Source organism: Alligator mississippiensis, chromosome 5, assembly GCF_030867095.1.
Source record: "Alligator mississippiensis isolate rAllMis1 chromosome 5, rAllMis1, whole genome shotgun sequence".
NCBI classification, from domain to species: Eukaryota; Metazoa; Chordata; order Crocodylia; family Alligatoridae; genus Alligator; species Alligator mississippiensis.
Genome location: NC_081828.1, coordinates 11464078 through 11481165, shown reverse-complemented (window position 1 = coordinate 11481165; position 17088 = coordinate 11464078). Strand labels below are relative to the sequence as shown.

At 45.6% G+C, this 17088-nt stretch overlaps 1 long non-coding RNA gene across 1 annotated transcript in view; it reads right to left on the bottom strand.

Annotated features, from left to right (window-relative positions):
• Positions 1–11359, bottom strand: part of LOC132250737 (uncharacterized) — a 44525-nt gene extending 33166 nt beyond the window's left edge. The window contains exon 1 of the long non-coding RNA XR_009462322.1: positions 10850–11359. This is a non-coding gene — a long non-coding RNA (uncharacterized LOC132250737). The remainder of the gene's footprint in view (positions 1–10849) is intronic.
• Positions 11360–17088: the final 5729 nt, after the last annotated feature.

The following is a 17088-nucleotide window of genomic DNA, read 5'->3' as shown; positions in this document are numbered from 1 at the left end:
ATGTTAAAGAGCAAGGCTGTACTGTAAATAAGCCACTGTTTACTGTATATACAATAGCTGTATATACGGCTGCTACTTTATCCAAACACGCAGATCTCAGCTGCTTCATCTAATCACAGTGGCTGCCAAGAATTCACCCTCTTCAGCATTCAATGAGTAAGATGCTCGGCGCAGAGCTGGTCTCTTCAAGCTGTGTTTGTACAGCACTTAGCGTGGAGACTATGATTAGAAGAGTCCATGACCAGGGTACTTAGGTCACATATCCTTTATTATTTGTGAGAGAGTTTTAAACATGGGCTGATCCAGGATTTTGAAAAGGGGGTGCAGATGGTATGACACATCATCACATTTAACAACACATTTTTCTCTAGTTAAACAGCGGCTTTACCAATGTGGTAGGGGGCTAGTAGTATAATACTCATTTTAAGATCAAAGCAAAACCAAATGTAACTATTGGAACGTGCATTAGTTTGCTATAGCAGATATGAAGTTTTAAAAAGCATGCAAGACAGATAGTCAAAAGGTATTGTATTATTAGTCGTGTAATCGTTATACTTAACTGTACCTCTCTCATTCAGATTCATAAAACAAAATCTAGCCTTCTTGAGTATCTTGACAGTGCCCCCAATATTTCACTGTCAGTCATCCTTACACCTAAGTTAATATTACCATACCTGGGTTTTAGCTAGAGCAAAAAACAGTATGCAGGGCTGTGAAACAGAAGAGACGTTACCAAGAATGGCTACCAGACAGCCAAATTGCAGAAGAAATGATCATTTGAACAGCAAAATATCAAGATCATTGAAAAAAAACAGAGGGTGATTAACACCTGTGGAGCAGAGAGGGATTAACAGAAATCAGAGAGATGATAATGAGCCATGAAGTCAATCGACTCTCTCAGCATGGCCTGAATAGAAACGCTGCTGCCCCTCCGAGACAATTGGTTTTAGAGTTTGGATGGAGCAGAAGTCAATGGGAGGTGCAATTGCACCACTGCACCCTCCCTGGATCCATCCCTGACTCTGAAGCTTGAGGCCTGTACATGCTTGCAGTGCCATAGGGCAGGCAGAATTTCGGAGGATGAAAGCATCTCTAGGATGCAGCCATAGCTCAGCAATTTGTAAAGTTCCTTGGACCAGCTTATAATACAACAGGTGCCTGATACCCAAGATGTGGCATATCGCCTTCTCAACAGAAAAAGGATGTTAACCTCTAGCAAGCATTCCCCTGGACTCAAGTGTTGTTTTCCACCAGCTGAATGCCGTAGACTCCCATGTACTGCTCTGTATATAGGAGTACACTTGGGGCTGGAGACCCACGGCTCTGTGCCCCACGATGGATGTCTGCAGTTGAACAATGAGTGATGTCTACAGGAACAACCACAAAGTCGTTACAAACAGTCATGGGGCAATAAACATTAGTCAACACACATTCTATTGTAAGACAAACTCTACAATTTCTCTCTGCCCGTATGATAAATGGGCCAAATTGCATGTGTGCTTCAAAAAAACACATCAAATAAACAGCTGAATCTCTCTGCTTATAAATATAGTTGCTCTCATACAGAGAGGCTCCAAATTGCTGCCACATACCTGAAAATTAGAGCCCTATGAAAGGAAATTCTACAAAATGATGATCAGCAGCAAAAAAATAAAATAAAATAAATAAACCCTGATTTATTGTAACCTGCAAGCTCACTGTAAAAAGATTTACTTTGCATTGGAAAGAATCACAATCCAGTTGATTATAGACCACATAATGTACACTCACAATCAAACATATGTAATGGCTTTAGACAATGTAATCATTGAGTCATTGCTGCAAGTACTAGGCCATGTTGTATACTGAAAAACACCCTAATTAAAGTACAACAGACCACAATTGCTCTGAAAAAGAAAAATATGTCAGGAACAAAAAGCGGTCAATGTGGATTTGCAAGGGATTATGCAAAGATCATTGGAGGGTAATAAAAAATCCTGCACTGTACACTGAAACACAGGGACAGATTCAGATAAAGGATAGGACAACAGACAAGCAATGAGTTAGAAGCAAGCCGGAGTAATGAGGGTTTTCACAACTATATTAATGGGAAGCACCGGAAGTGACCATCAGAGGCACAGCTGGTCAGTACTGCACAGTGGGTTGGAGTACCACACACTGCACTGGCCAGAGTTTTGCAGCTGCTGCTGGGGAATGTCCTTCCTCCCCACCCCACCCCTAGTTGTTAGGCTTGCAGCCTTGAACCTAGCTTGACTAGCATGGCTGCCTACCCCAGCCCACCGCCCTATTGTGGTTTGCAGCAGCTAGATGAGGTCCACCTAAAGTCTCTATCAGAGAGTGAATCTTCACCCGCTCCCTGATACCAAAGGGGCTGGCTCCTATCACTTGATCTGCCCTTCCCTTATATTCTTCATATGCCTGAAGGGCAATGACAGAGAGGATGGAGATGGCTTTTCTCCATGACCATAGGAACAGGACTTGCATCAATGGCCTCAAGCTTCAGCAGGGGAAATTGAGGTTGGAGATTAGGAGGAACTTTCTAACTATGTGGGTGGTTAAGTATTGGAACAGGCTGCTAGAGAAATTATGGACTCTCCATCCTTGGAAGTTTTCAAGAGCAGGTTGGACAGACACTTGGCTGGGATGCATTAGATAGGGATTTCACAGATTTCATAGACATTAGGGCTGGAAGGGACCTCAGAAGATCTTTGAGTCCAGCCCCTGGCCCCAGGGGCAGGAAGTCAGTGGGGGTCATAGGATCCCAGCAAGATAAACATCCAAATTTCTCTTGAAGGCATTCAAAGTGGGTGCTTGAAGCACCTCTGGCAGCAGTCTATTCCAGACCTTGGGGGCTCGGACAGTAAAGAAGTTCTTCCTTATGTCCAGCCTGAAACAGTCCTGGAGGAGTTTGTGACCATTCGACCTTGTCATCCCTTTGGGCCGCTCTGGTGAACAGAGCTTCACCTGGGCATAGGATGCTCCTGCCTTGAGGAGGAGGCTGGACTAAATGACCTCATAAGGTCCCTTCCAGCCCTACTTTCCCATGATCCTATGCCCAGGGAAAGGAACAGGGCTCTTCCTGACCTAAGACTGCACTCTGCCTGCTTCTTGACCTCCCAATTTCCTAAAGTGGCTCACTCATAGACTATGCTGACCTCTTGAGCTCCCAGCTTCATGACCTGGCTTGTTCTTGGACTCTGCTTGCACTCTCCCACTCTGTTTTGTACCCTAATCCAGTAACCTTGATCCCCAATTGGCCCCAGGCATGGCCACATCCCAGCATGCATGTTTAGTGTCCAAAAAACCACTGGTTTTCACTAGCAAATAAAAGGGTATGACATCTCCCCCCTGCAGCACCAAACCACCACCCACGCACCATCACTTCTCTGCCCTCTCTGATATTTGAGCCAGAACCGCTACAGAGAAAGTGCAAGGTGTGGGGAAACAGGGTGGATGGGAGAGGAAGGTACCTCACTAGCAGCACCCACCCCCATCTCAAGAAGTGCACAGGGCCTGTGCCCTGCTGACTCCACCATCGTTCATGAATGACATGTGCCCCCGGCAACTGGGGGGGCATGGTGGTGGCAGGGAGAGCACAGTAGCAGTAAGCGGGAGCTCCTGCAGATGCTGCCGGCACTGTTGGCAGTGGTGAGCACCGACCAGAAGCTGGTGACCATCCACAGATGCTGCCGGCAGCATCGGCAATGGCTAGCAGTGATTGTGAACCACCCACAGCCACCACCGGCAGTGGCCAGGGACAATCACAGACCACCCACAGATGCCACCAGCAGTGTTGGCAGGGGGATGTACCACCACACTCAGGGGGTGTATGCACCCGCATGCACCCCCTACACATCATCCCTGCCATTGTTACTCTACTGGTGACCATTCATCCATTCAGGGAGGGTGAGGAGGATGTAGATTGGTAAAGAGTAATTGTTTTGTTGTGTAAAATCTTCCATGGGTAAAGGAAAGACGAACCCAACTAACAGGATGTTTGCAACTACTTGTAAGGGCTAAGCACATTGCAGTCAATAGAATCATAGAAAATGGGGGTTGGAAGGGAGCTCAGGAGGTCACATCTAGTTCAACCCTTTACTCAAAGCAGGACCAGCCCCAACTAGATCATCCCAGCCAAGGCTTTGTCTAGCTGGATCTTAGAAACCTCCAAGGATGGAGATTTCACCACCTCTGGGTAGCCTGTTCCAGCATTTTACCACCCTCCTAGTGAGAAAGGATGAGTCATTACAGTGATTTCAGCTCTTGCAGTTCTACAAAAAGCCCAACTGTTCCCCATTGCAAATCATCTGCCATAAAACCCTTTCTGGTTCTTTACTCATTTTTCTACTGTTCTTAATAAATTTATTTTCCTACATTACATTAGTATTTAGGGAAAAAAAAAAAAAAGGCCTTCATAAATATACAATCAACCCTGGGGTAATTTTCCTAAAGCATTTTTTTTAAATAAACTGCTCAGTACCGACTTCAGTCTTCTCCAAATCTGCTTTGAAACTGAAGACTGTGGAAAAGTTAAAGAAGTGATTGCTGATAAATAGTTCCATATGATTTATTGAATATAATATCCTTCCCTCTATAACAGAATGCTGTTTCAAATCACTGGGAATGGACTTCTTGTATGCCAAGAGATGTGTACTGAACTTAAGCAGGATTTTTAAAAAGTAGAAAGCTTCCTCAGCCCCCCAAAATCATCCATCTATTCAAAGGGAGGACAGCTTCCTAAAATACAGATAAAATACTTTAATGCACATATGGTCCAGTAAATATTGATGTCTCAACAGGATTACACCTATTCATAAATTCTGGCTATGGACAAATCCACTGAATTTTAAAGCAGTGGAAGTGTATTCCAAAATACTTAAAAACCCAAGAGAATGATTACGTTCAGGGTCCGTTATAATCTACCTGATACTCAATAATTTCTGCACTTTACAGGTGATGATGACCCTCCTGAACTATCCTGTCCTTCCAGTATCAGGTATTTAATGCATCTCTTATCTGTTGGCTACTTGATCATTTCTCTTATATCCTATTTTTATTTGCACATGGATTTTTAAACAAGCTTTTGCTCCATCTGCTACTTAGCACTCGTGTGTTGGCTTCTCTTCAACAGACCCAAGGAAGGGCACTGTGATGCCCAAACCCTTGTCAATGTATATTCGAACCAAGCAGTTGGTCCAATAAAAGATATCACCCAGAAGAATCCCTGCTTCTTGCACCTTCCTAGAAAATGTTTTAAAATTTCCCTATAGAATTTGAGACCAGGATAATACAAATTCTTAAGCTGGTTCCCTGAGACTTGACTTCTTCATCTGCACTTGAAGGAAAAGGGATGCCACCAGCTTGCAGGGATAATAATAAATAAATATCCTACAAAGTTATAGAAGATGGGTGATTATCAGTCACATGAAGTGCTAGTCCACGTGAGGCTTGGAGAAGCCAGATCACTTTCCCCTCTTACTAAAAAAGGCTTCGGCTCAGATTTCAAGACATAACAGCTAGACCTTAAGAGTTTGTATCTGGAAAGGCTTGGACTGTAATAGGACTCCAGCACAGAACACAGTTATGGCAATGTACAGGCAAAATGTAAACTGGCTTAATTTAAAAATCAGCTTGAAAAACTAAGGCTGTGTCTATGGAAGAAACCTACCAAGCCTGACAGCAGCTCCCTCAGGCATACGACACTGGAAGCAATACATCCATGGCCACGTGGAGCTGGCACCAGGCTAATTTGAGCTGTCACTCAGCCGTGCTAAATAGCCTGCCCAGCACTGCCATGTAGGGGCGGCAATGCTGCTTCCAGTTTTGAAGGCAGCCCACCCAGATTCATGTGGTGCGTTTCAAGGAGCCAGTGCCAGGAAGAGTTAGTTTGCCATTTGGACCTGGATGGATTCATTTAAACCAGCGCAAACCCCTCGCTAGACACAAACATCCACGTCAAACTGGTTACATCGGGTTAGCTTCTGTCTGGAAATATTGACTCAAGCAAATGTGATCTAAACCAGGCTTTAGCTATCCTAACCCTATCCTAACCCTCGCCCCTTTACCCCCACCCATCCACCCCCAACAGTTGCATACATTTAACTCAATCACAGCTTTAGTTAAACCAGTGCAATTTTGGATGTGGACCGTAGTCTCAGACCTCTGGGAAGTTCAGATCTGGATCATTACTTGTCACTTGCTTAACCCATGAATGAAGTCTGCAAAGTATAAAAAATGTGGACTCCAAATGGAGTTTTCTAGGCCTTCATTTAGAAACCATTAGAGCACCTGGAGATGTACACATTTCAGGTCTCCTTTCCAGACCCCGCACAATTGTCCAGCTTGAGCCATCAAGAAGTTTGGATCTAATGAGAACTCTGCAAAATTTAAAAACAGGCTTGATCTGTGCAACAAAGGGCACCCCCACAAAGACACACTCATGGACCCAGAGGAATAGATTTGCAGTTCTGCTTCCTCTGTGCAAAAATGAAGTTTTTGTCCTACATATGGGGACTTTTTACCACCTTTAACTTTCCCTGAGCCTAACGAAGGGCATGTGATCCCAAAAGCTTGCAGAAAAAGGGGTTTTTTTGGTTTGGGGGTGGGGGGGTTGCAATTTTTCAGTTGATCTAATAAAAGATATCATCTCTGAACCAGGAGTTCTAGATTTTTGCCTTTTTGTTCATTTGTTTTGGGGTTTGGGGGGGGGTTTTGTCTCAGACCAACACGGCTGCCAAATACATCCCAGAAATTAATTCCTGAAACTTAAGTGGCTTAAAGAGAAATATAATCTAAAGGCAGCAGCAAAAAATTCTCCTTGCATGCATTCAGCACAAGCAGTAGTGTAACAGCAAGGGTGACAGGGGCATGACTAGGGCAGTGGCCCAGGCCACCACTTTTGGGGAGGAGTGGGGTACAAAAATAGCCACTACTGCAGAGGTGGCTGGCAGTGTCACTGCCATTGGCACTGTGACAGCCTGTGCTGCCCTGTGCACAGTGGCTGAATGGGGCACCGAGCTACCCTGCCATGTGCCAGAGCAAGCCAGAGTAGCAGCCACTAAAAAGTCAGTCACAAGTCCCAAATTTCAATACCCCCCAGAACTGGGCGATTGTACCACAAGTGCCTAACTGTTCCTGCCTGAACCAAACTCCTCCATCCGTTGGGCTGATACTGTGAGGCTATAATATGAGTGCCATTTCATTTGTGTCCAATAAAGAAAGCTGAACGCTGAGCCCCCTTCTGAGCTAAATGGGGCACTTGGGTTTCAAGTCAGACTTGTCATGCACAGCAGTTTTCTACATCTGGTTTTGTCCATTGCTATTGCCATTCATTGCTCCAAACTCCTACAATTTGCAGAAAGGTGGGGATTTACTTACTGCAACACAGAGATCCCTCCAGGTATCTTAACAGGGTCCAAGTAGAAATCTACCATCGCTGCAAAGAACTGAATTAAAGAAGCAACGGTCTCAGAAAAAGCAAAGTCTACCAAGAGTAGGTCTCACTCCTCACCTATCTAAGCCCCTGATTAAAGGAATCGCCCTTCCCTATCAGTAATGGTTAGCTTTTATATACCCCAACAAGGACTACACAGGGTCTACTGGGTTCTCCAGCCTTCTCTTCAAGCAGCATTCCCCTCCTCCAATGAGAGGAAGACCTGCTGCATAGGATAAAGGATGGGTTTTCTCACTAGCCAATCACAGCTGTGCAAGGAAAGGCCCAGCTAGCTCCTCCTCTTGACTCAGCACCAATCAGCCAGGGGTCTAAGAGCATGCCCGGCTTCCACGGCATTGCTGCGATTATACGTGGTCAGGTGGAGCTCCACAAAGTCCCATTTGGATACAAGGGTCCACTTGCCCAGATCAGCTGCTACGAGCAAGATTTGAAGCTTCATGTCAGGGACTCACTAAGAAAGATGCACTGAGAGATAGGGTGACCACCCATCCCTAATTGGGTGAGACAGTCCCAAAATGTGACTATCAAGTCCTGGTCCCAGGCTGAAAGACTGCGGGACAGTATTTGTCCTGGAATCCCAGTATTTGTGCAGAGATCCAGGTTTTCCATTCGCCATGGGAAAGGGTGGGGTTCCCCTTGCAGGCTGGTAGAGTTCAAGCCTGCAAGGGCCTGCTTGAGGCTGGGGAGAGCAGGACATGGGGGATGCCATGTGCATATCTGCATGTGCACACATGCACATGGCCGGAAATACAGCCAGGCAGCAGTGGAAAGCAGCTCCCTGCAGATAAGTATATGGGGGGTGGGGGAGCATAGGCAACATGGAGGGGGCAGATTGAGTCCCCCACAGTGAGGGAGGGAGGGAGTGGGGCAGGAGCAGGTGGTGCATAGGGCCCAGGGCCAGGGTAGGGATGGGAATGCATGGCCACAAGGCCCGGCTGGGGAGCAGGATGGAGCCATGGGAAGCTCATCCAGGGGAAGGCAAGGGGGGCCAGCTCCCCTGTGCATGCTCCCAGGGGCGAAGCTATGGGGGTGGCACATGCTCCCAGATTTGTAGTTGGGAACAGATGTGGACTGCCTGCTGCAGGCTCAGGGCTCCCCACCCTGCTGCCCTCCCCCTGGGGTCATTGCAGCCCAGTGGGCTGAGCTCAGCACGGGCGAGCAGAGACTCTCAGTGCTGCTGCCGCTGCCTCTGGGAGCCCTGTGCAGGCTGCACCACCATGAAGAAACACCCCCTACCCATCCAGCATCAGCCCTGTGGTGGTACAGAGTTGTGCCCCCCATTGCTGCCAAGTGGGCAAGGGGTGCATCACTATGGCAGTGTGACCAGCATGGGGTACCTGGGGGGAGGGAGCAGGGCAGGAAGCCCTGAGTCCATATCATTCCCTGCCCCGCATGGGCTCCTCTCTGGCCGTGCCATGGTGGAGGGCAAAGAGGGGGCAGGGAAGGCAGGCATCTGCCCCGCTTTTCCATTTTGAAAAGGTGGTCACCCTACTGAGAGATGTCTGTGGTTATGCAAGGCTGCTGGGAGACTGCAATAGTAACTGAACAATTTAAAGATTTCCATTATTCCCCAGAGCCCACTTTTGCCATGATAGTCCCTTCTGGAAAAAAGCAAGGATACTGCAGATACCTTCTCCTATTGTTCCCCCAACCAGTTCCTTGAAAGCATTAGGACACAAAAACACCCAAGGCATCACCTGGCTGTTTTCCATGAACCACATATTAGTCTGAAAAGGTAGAGGGAGGATGTGTAGGGAAGGGACCCATGAGCACTATCATTTAGGACTTGTTTGTGTGTTCTGTGTTGGTCTGTTTGCTGTAGGAAAGAAAGGTCGTATGTGGGTGGGCTGTGATCTCCCCCACCATGTCTAATGAGGAAACAATAACTCACAGAGCCCTTCTAGGCCACCTCTTAGTTCAGGGCATGAAACAGTCCTTTATTTCCTTCAGAAAGATCCCTGTGTTCCCCACCACAATTTAACCCCTGTATGTAGCTAGAGAGACTGATGATGACCCACAGGGTTCAACCCTCTGCTGAGTGCCCAACAGTTTTGCAAAACTACTTTGTTACCAGTGCTTGACCTTATTCGAATGACATCCCAGACCAGCTTTGTCCACTGGGCAGTGTGCCCCCACCTTTGCCCAATGCAAGCAACAGCTCCCTTCACGCCATCCCATGCTCTTCATCCATTAGACTAACATGCCCACAAAACTAGGCATCCCCTGTTCTCCGCTTCACTTCTCCCTCCAAACTGACATGCTGCTATCCTACACTTACACCCCCTTTCACTCCTGGGGTTTCTAACTTGTGAACGATCTTTAGGCCTCACAGGTCTTTCCCTTCCCGAGGCTTCGCAGTGATGCTTCCAGAAATGTATTCCCTTTGGGACCTCCGTGAGGTGAAGCTAAATGCATCCTTCAACTACTCCAGGTAGAAGGGCAAACTCTGGGCACTGATCATTTTTATCCATAAATCTTTTCCCACCCTCTGAGTAAGGGCCTTGTTACACACTGCAACCTGAGCTGCTCAAATGTTGATTGGTGTTAGTGCTAGCTCAAGTTTGAAGCAGTCAGTGCCATAGCAATGAAGTCTGACACCCGGGGCAAAGCCTGCAGAGGTACCTCGCCCTGGCCCTGTGCACGGATCCAAGGGGCACATGCCCCCCCATGCTTGCCCAGGAGTGCATGCAGTGGCAGGAGCCACCCTTCCCCTGTCCTCGTGCCCCCCCAAATATGCTGCTTGTGACTCCATCCCACACCCTGCCCTGACTGGGCAGTGCTGGGGGGCCGGGGACAGTGAGCCCAGTCCAGGAAGGTGGGGGTCAGTGAGTCAATCTGGGCTGGTGGGGACAACGGCAGGGGGTGGCATGCCCACCCTGAGCCAGCGGGGGAGGGGAAGCAGCTGCCTCAATCCAGGCCAGTGACAGGGGGGTGGTTAGCCTGATCAGGAAGGAGAGCGGGGAGCAGTAGACCCAATTCAGGCAAGCAGGGGAGTCGGGGCGCAGGTTTTTACACTAACATGTAGCCTAGAGTGGTTACACATTAATATAACTCAAGCTGGGTGATAGTGCAGAGATAAACCTAGCCTGGAGTGGCATAACTTAAAGCTGTATAAAGGTTGCTTAAAGCTCATTTCACATGTTAACGTGTGGACAAGTCCAGGGGTTAAGAGGTCCAGGAGCCACCTAAAATTAATGTGCAACAAGGCCCTAGGTTTTGTCCTTTGGATTTATAAACTGCCTTGCCTGAAGGAACCAAAGACCTCCTGCAGCCTCCACAGCAGCCCCGCGCAGGCCACATATGGTAAGCAGAAGCCTCTCGAGGGAGTCTGTTCACATCTCCCATCAGTCAGGCTGCAAGGACAAACGACAGTCTCCGAACCGTGGCCCAGGTTACCTTATCAGTGACCCTAAGCTTCTGGCCTTGCTTCACTGGCCCCAGCTTCCTAGAGATCTCGAAGAGTGTCCGTTCCCAGGCGCACACATGCACTTTCCTCTGCCAGGTCTCCTGGCCTGTGAACTTCTGCATCTGGGAGAACTGGGAATTAGATACAGCCCTCTCGGTAGGGGTTTCTCCAGTGCAGGCATCTGCTTAGTAGAACATTAACCTTGAAAAGGACATTTTCTACACCAGCCATCTTTCTAAGCTCAGTGGCCTTTTTATTCCCAATACAAAAGGCTCACCAGGGAAAACATGGAATATTCTACCATAGATGGATGAGTTGGATTTCGTTGCACAACAGCTGGCGAGCATCAAAACTCCTGAAGCTTTCCCATTTATAACAACCTTTAGTGCCTTCCTTTTATGCATGCCCCGAGTAGCAGTCTACAGTCCGTTGTTGCTAGTGGATAGAATGGCACCCCCCGTTATCATTACAGACTTGAAATATGGGCTGTTATGTTTGCAATTATGAATGTTTAAATGAAATCTTAATGACAAGAAAAAAACTAATGTGCGGTCCTATTTACATTAGCCAGAATGAATAATAAGAATTTATATGCAGTCTGGGTCGAATGTCAAAGGCTTGTTGCTGTTGTTGTTGTGGTCAAATCTTGAAAATAAGATCTGAAGCCACTTAAAGAGCTTGCAAAAAATGTTTTTTTGGTGGGAGTGGGAATTCCAAATGAGTGAGCAATTTTACCCCTCTGCAGCATTGCCACAAAATAGTTAATTTAAAGAATAACATTGAGAGCCTGCTCTTCTCAAAGGGATATTTATTTAGTTTTAAAGAACTCATTCTTCAAGCAAAGAAAATGAAAGTTGGAACCAGAAGAGAAACATCTGATTTCTCCAAAGTTATGAGAAACTCTGTTTCACATTCCTGAACCTTCATCTTTCCTTTTGGCTAAAAATCAACACATTTTCCCCCAGCCGTCCGCCCCTACTTTTTTTTCTTTTTTTAAAGGTAACACATACATCTGGACAACTTGCATATAAAAATCAGCTCTTTAATACAAAACAAAAGTAAATAGTTTAACTAAAACAGAGGAAAATGTTCACTTGAGTAACGAGGGGGGAAAATCCATTACCAGGTAAAGGGTTCTGGGGGAAAACATCGGGGCTAATGGGTCCTCGTGTTCTTGGAAAGGTGCTGAACACCTCCAGCAGAGCGTTGAATGTCGAAGTGCCATTGATGTTGCTAAGGTCAACAGTATTTATTCAATAATCTTGACAAAAACTTGCCCTTTTTGTGCAACTAAAATATTCGTGGAAACTTTCTTTCACTTGAGATTTCCCTTTTGACAGAAAAAAATGGAAGAAAAGACCAGATTCTGTTTCACCGATGAGGCACTTAACTGGCCGCCCGTGCCTCAGCGCCATTCTGTTCTACTTTGCTCAAGTTCCTGGGGGAAAAATGGTGAATGCAAAAGCTGTGGGGCAGGGGAAAGGCAGGCTGCTCTTCCTTTCTGTGATGCAGGCTGAATTGGAAGATGACCACGTGTTATCCAAGTAAATGCACTAAGGGATATTCAGGGGCTGGAACAAGGTGGAAGAGACTCAGGCTTCCGGACCAAATCCACATAGATGTCCAAAGGTGGATCAGGATCTGGCCCAAAGTGCTCAGTTTTGCCACTGGAAAAAAAGACCAGGAAAAGTGGGGAAAAAAATAAAAATCAGTTTTGTCGGGTTTATTTTTGCACTTCTTCCTGCCTTTTTTAAATCTTACCACTGAACATTTTGGAGAAATCTGGGGTTTATACTATCATTCTTTCACTGGAAGTGAACACATTTTCTGCAACGTTTTAATATTTAAAATTTATGGGTTTTTTATTTTGGTTTTTTTTTTCAAGAGAAGTCAAGGGGAGAACAAGATAGTCCCTTCAGTGCGGAGGGGTTGTTTGGAGGTACCAGTTCCTACCAAGCTTTGCAGAATCCAGCTCATACCTGTATCAATGGCCCCTTGTCCTGGCTACAGGGATCATTTCTCGCTCTGCGTACAAAGAGATTTATACTCTACATGCGAAAGGCAGACAAGCAGTGGGTGGTGGAAAAGAGGTAGAGTCAACCATGGTCACTTAAGCTAGAACTTAAACCCAGGTCATCTGCCACACAATTCATTGTCTTGCCCACATAACTCTGCTGCTTCCCTGGCTATTCCCTATTGCTCTCACTCTTATACGCTGAATTTTGCAGATGTGCATTAATGGGAACAAACCAACTCTTTTAAGGAACCACACACGATTATCTGGATCTTGACGGCCTTGTTACTCCAGCCCCTTCCCCACCTTCCATAATCTCAGGCATCGATGGAGAGGAAAGTGCTGTCTGTTTATTAGCCAATATTAGCTTTCAGAACAAATGCAAATTCACCATCTGAGGCAGTCTTCAGGAGGCCTCTGCACACACTTTGTCTGTAACCTGCAGCACCACACAACTGGATAAATGGGAATTTCTCAAGTCTAGGCCTCATTAATCTGCAAAACCTACTGTGCCACTTGCTCTGTATTTATAAAACTGACATTATGGTCAATAGCCACTTATATTAACTATGACTATTTAATAACACTGGACTAGTATGGTCATCATTCTCTTCCAGGAAAAATAAAGATCAAGGGTTTTCTAGGTCCTTCTTGGCATCTGTCTTGCAGGATCCCAGTAATTTATACCAAAGGAAGTTGAAAAAAAATCACCAAAAAACTATTTATAGATTGTAAGGCCAGAAGGGACCTCAGAAGACCATCGGGTCCAGCTCCCTGCACCAAGCAGGAAAGATAACTGGGTCAGGTGACCCCAGCAAGGTGACCGTCCAGTCTCCTCTTGAAGGTTTCCAGGGTAGGCGATGGCACTACTTCTGGAGGGAGCTTATTCCACAGTCTGGGCACCCTGACTGCGAAGAAGTTTTTCCTAATGTTGAGCCTGAATCCATCTTCCAGGAGTTTAGGCCATTACTCCTGGCTTTCCCCTTGGGTGGGTGCCCTGGTGAACTGTTGCTCACCGAGCCCTTGATGTGCTCCCCTGATGTAGCAGTAAATTGCTACCAGGTCCCCTTTCAACCTTCTTTTCTTCAGGCTGAAAAGTCCCAGATCCCTCAGCCTTTCCTCGTATGGCTCGCCATGTAAGACTCTGATCATACGGGTGGCTCTTCTTTCGACTCTCTCAAGCTTGTCCATGCCCTTGTTAAAGTGCAGCACCCAGAATTGGATGCAATACTCCAGCTGCGGTCTCACCAGTGCTGAGTACAGCCGAAGAATCACTTCCTTACTTTTGCTGGAGATGCATCACTTGATGCACGCCAGAGTATTGTTTGCCCTTCTGGCTACAGCATCGCCCTGCCGGCTCATATTCATACTGTGGTCTATTATTACCCCCAGGTCCCTTTCATTCGTGGTGCTAGTTGGTTTGGTGCCACCGAGCCTGTAGGCGTGTTGGGGGTTGCTCGTCCCGAGGTGGAGCACTTTACTCCACCTTGCTTATTATGATAAGCAATGATGTCATAAAAATCCCTAGCATCACGGTGGTGCTAGATGTGTGTGTAGCTATCTATAGAGATGAGAAAGGGAGGATTGGCATAAGATCGCAGGGCCTAATTCAATACCTTTTAAAACATCCTGAGAGATTTTTCCATTGATTTAAGGAGCTGGATTGGAGCACTAGGAGCATGATTTCAATACTTGGTGGAGTAAAATGAAGAACAGATGGCCCAGTGGTTACAAGGCTGGGCTGTGGGAGACAAGAATTGCATTCAGATTCTGGTCATAAATGCTCTGGTTGACCTTGAACAGGTCACTAAGTCTTTCTGTACCACTCGGCAATATGGCAACACTGCCACAGTCTCATGTGGGGGGTGTCATGCCTTAAATTCATTTTTTTTAAGTTCACCCTTTAACGAAGGGAAAGGTGAAAACAGGAACACTGCATGTTTTTGAAAAATGTAAAATTGTTCAAAACCTTTAAAATATTGTATTAAAAAAGAAGAAGAAGAAGAAGAAGGTTCTACATTACACAATGCAAAATAGCCCCAATTTTAGAATTTAACTTTTTTGGTAAAATTGCTTTTCTGTTTTTCAAGCAACTTTAATTCGTATGTTTATTTACAGATAAGTTTTCAGGACTGTTTGAACAATGCTATAAAAAACCATGCAGGTTAACATGCTTAAGAGGCCAAATCATGCCTCTGAGAACAGGTAGCTTTACAGAGTGCAGAAGCAAGTAGCTGAAAGCTAAAATGTTTGGTTTATTTTGAGAGCTGGGCATAATGAAAACAGATGGAAACAATTCCAGAATGCAAGTTTCCTTTCCATTCCTCCTAACCCCTGCATTCACCTTTGGTACAAATCGCCCCAGCAACTGCAACTAAGAGACTTGCAGCCCAGGATTAGGGAAATATTGCTTATTTAAATACAGATTTGTTCAGATCCCAACAGGAAATTTGAGAAGCTACTTACACAACACAGGTTATTAGTTGTAGCATAGAAGCATTGGGAAGACCAGTGCAAGACCAGTGCCCTTACGGTGCCTTTTACTGTACAAATTAAAATTGGAAGAACTAGTATCACCACCTTGCAGTAATGCTTTCCAACCCAAAGCTATATTTGCAGGGTATCGAAAGCTTGCCAAACCGCAGCCATTCAGTCTGAAAATTTTGCACGCTGGAACAGATCGTGCATATGAAGAGCTTATAATGTAACAGCAAAGACAAAATCAATAGCCCCGTTTAACAGATATGCAACTGAGATTACGAACTGCCAGCCAGGAACTGAATCTATGAGCCCCTGCCCAGTGTCTTAACCAAAACAGCTTGTCTCTGATCGTCCTTCCTTTTCACTCACTACACATATTTGTATCCAAACTTCATAGTTGGTTCAATAAAGTTCAGAAATCCTTAGAAATCCGTGCCTCTCACATAATTTCTGGACCATCGTGGCTACAACACCACTCTTACACCACCATAGAAAAAAAGAAACACGTCACACTCTCGATCCCTTTGGGATGACGAGTATTTTAAGCAATATTTCCGTAGTTCCATCTTTTTCCGATGTTAAAAAAAAATTGAGGGCGACTGCAGAGAGGAAGTGTGATGCTGATCGTGATATCCTTAAAACCCATCTTTCTGTGAGTATATCTGTGTTATAGTTCTTGTGATATCTACAGATCACATAGACACAACCAAGCTTACTTTGAAGTTGGGTAGCTCATGAACTCCCAGCTATAGTGCCCAGGAGCTCAGCAAGAGTTATTTTACCCCGCTTCCCTGGGTGCATTTTCCAGATGTCACTGAGGTCCATGGTCGGTGGCCACATTAGTCTTAAACTAGCTAGTTTGGACACCAATATCAATCTCAAGATGTCTGTACTATATGGCTGTGACTACATTTGTAGACAATGCCTGAATTTCTGAAACAGAATCCACATAGGATGAGAGTGATTTCACTGAAAGGACCCATTCAGTGGGATTAGGGGACCAAGAATGAATAAGTCAGTACATTTTAAAGTTGTCCCAAAGACCATAGCCAACCCTGGTCTAAGTCCATGGTAAATCAACACATTGCATCAATAGCATAACTGAGTCCTGATACTGTACCAAAAGGCACCTATTTCCACACAAACCTACCAAACCTGAACAAGCATCCCATTTGGTCCAAACTTAATAATAATGCTTGATTGATTTTGCAGTCCCAAGCAGCTCCTTTCCCAGGGAGTGGTAAAAACTGATGGTGAAGATACAGGAGTTGCATTACTTCTTTTTCCTCCCCCTTTTATGGCGTAAGGGAGAAAAACAAATGTCTTCAATATCTTTACCCATTTTGAATCCTCACTCCGAACATATGTTTCCTGTTTCACACAAAACATGTCTTTTCTGTTTTCTGTCTCCCTTAGTTCATTTTAAAATGCAGTACTTTTATGGTATGAGAAGACAAATACATGAGGAGAGGAGGGAAGAGTGGTACAAAAAGCAATTAAATCTGGCGGCTCCTAAGTGTAAGGCATTAAAGAATAATCACTCACAGTGACAAAGGGGCCATTTCTTCCACTGAAATGCATGAGATTCGCACAATTCCATTAACATTACTGGAAATGATCCAGGTAATTCTTGCATCAGGCAAGTAACAGACTATTGTGAAATCCCATAAGGGGAAAAAAATCTACCAGCTCTACTGGAGACATGGGGCATTGCCAAGCATTTATCTCCCTGTC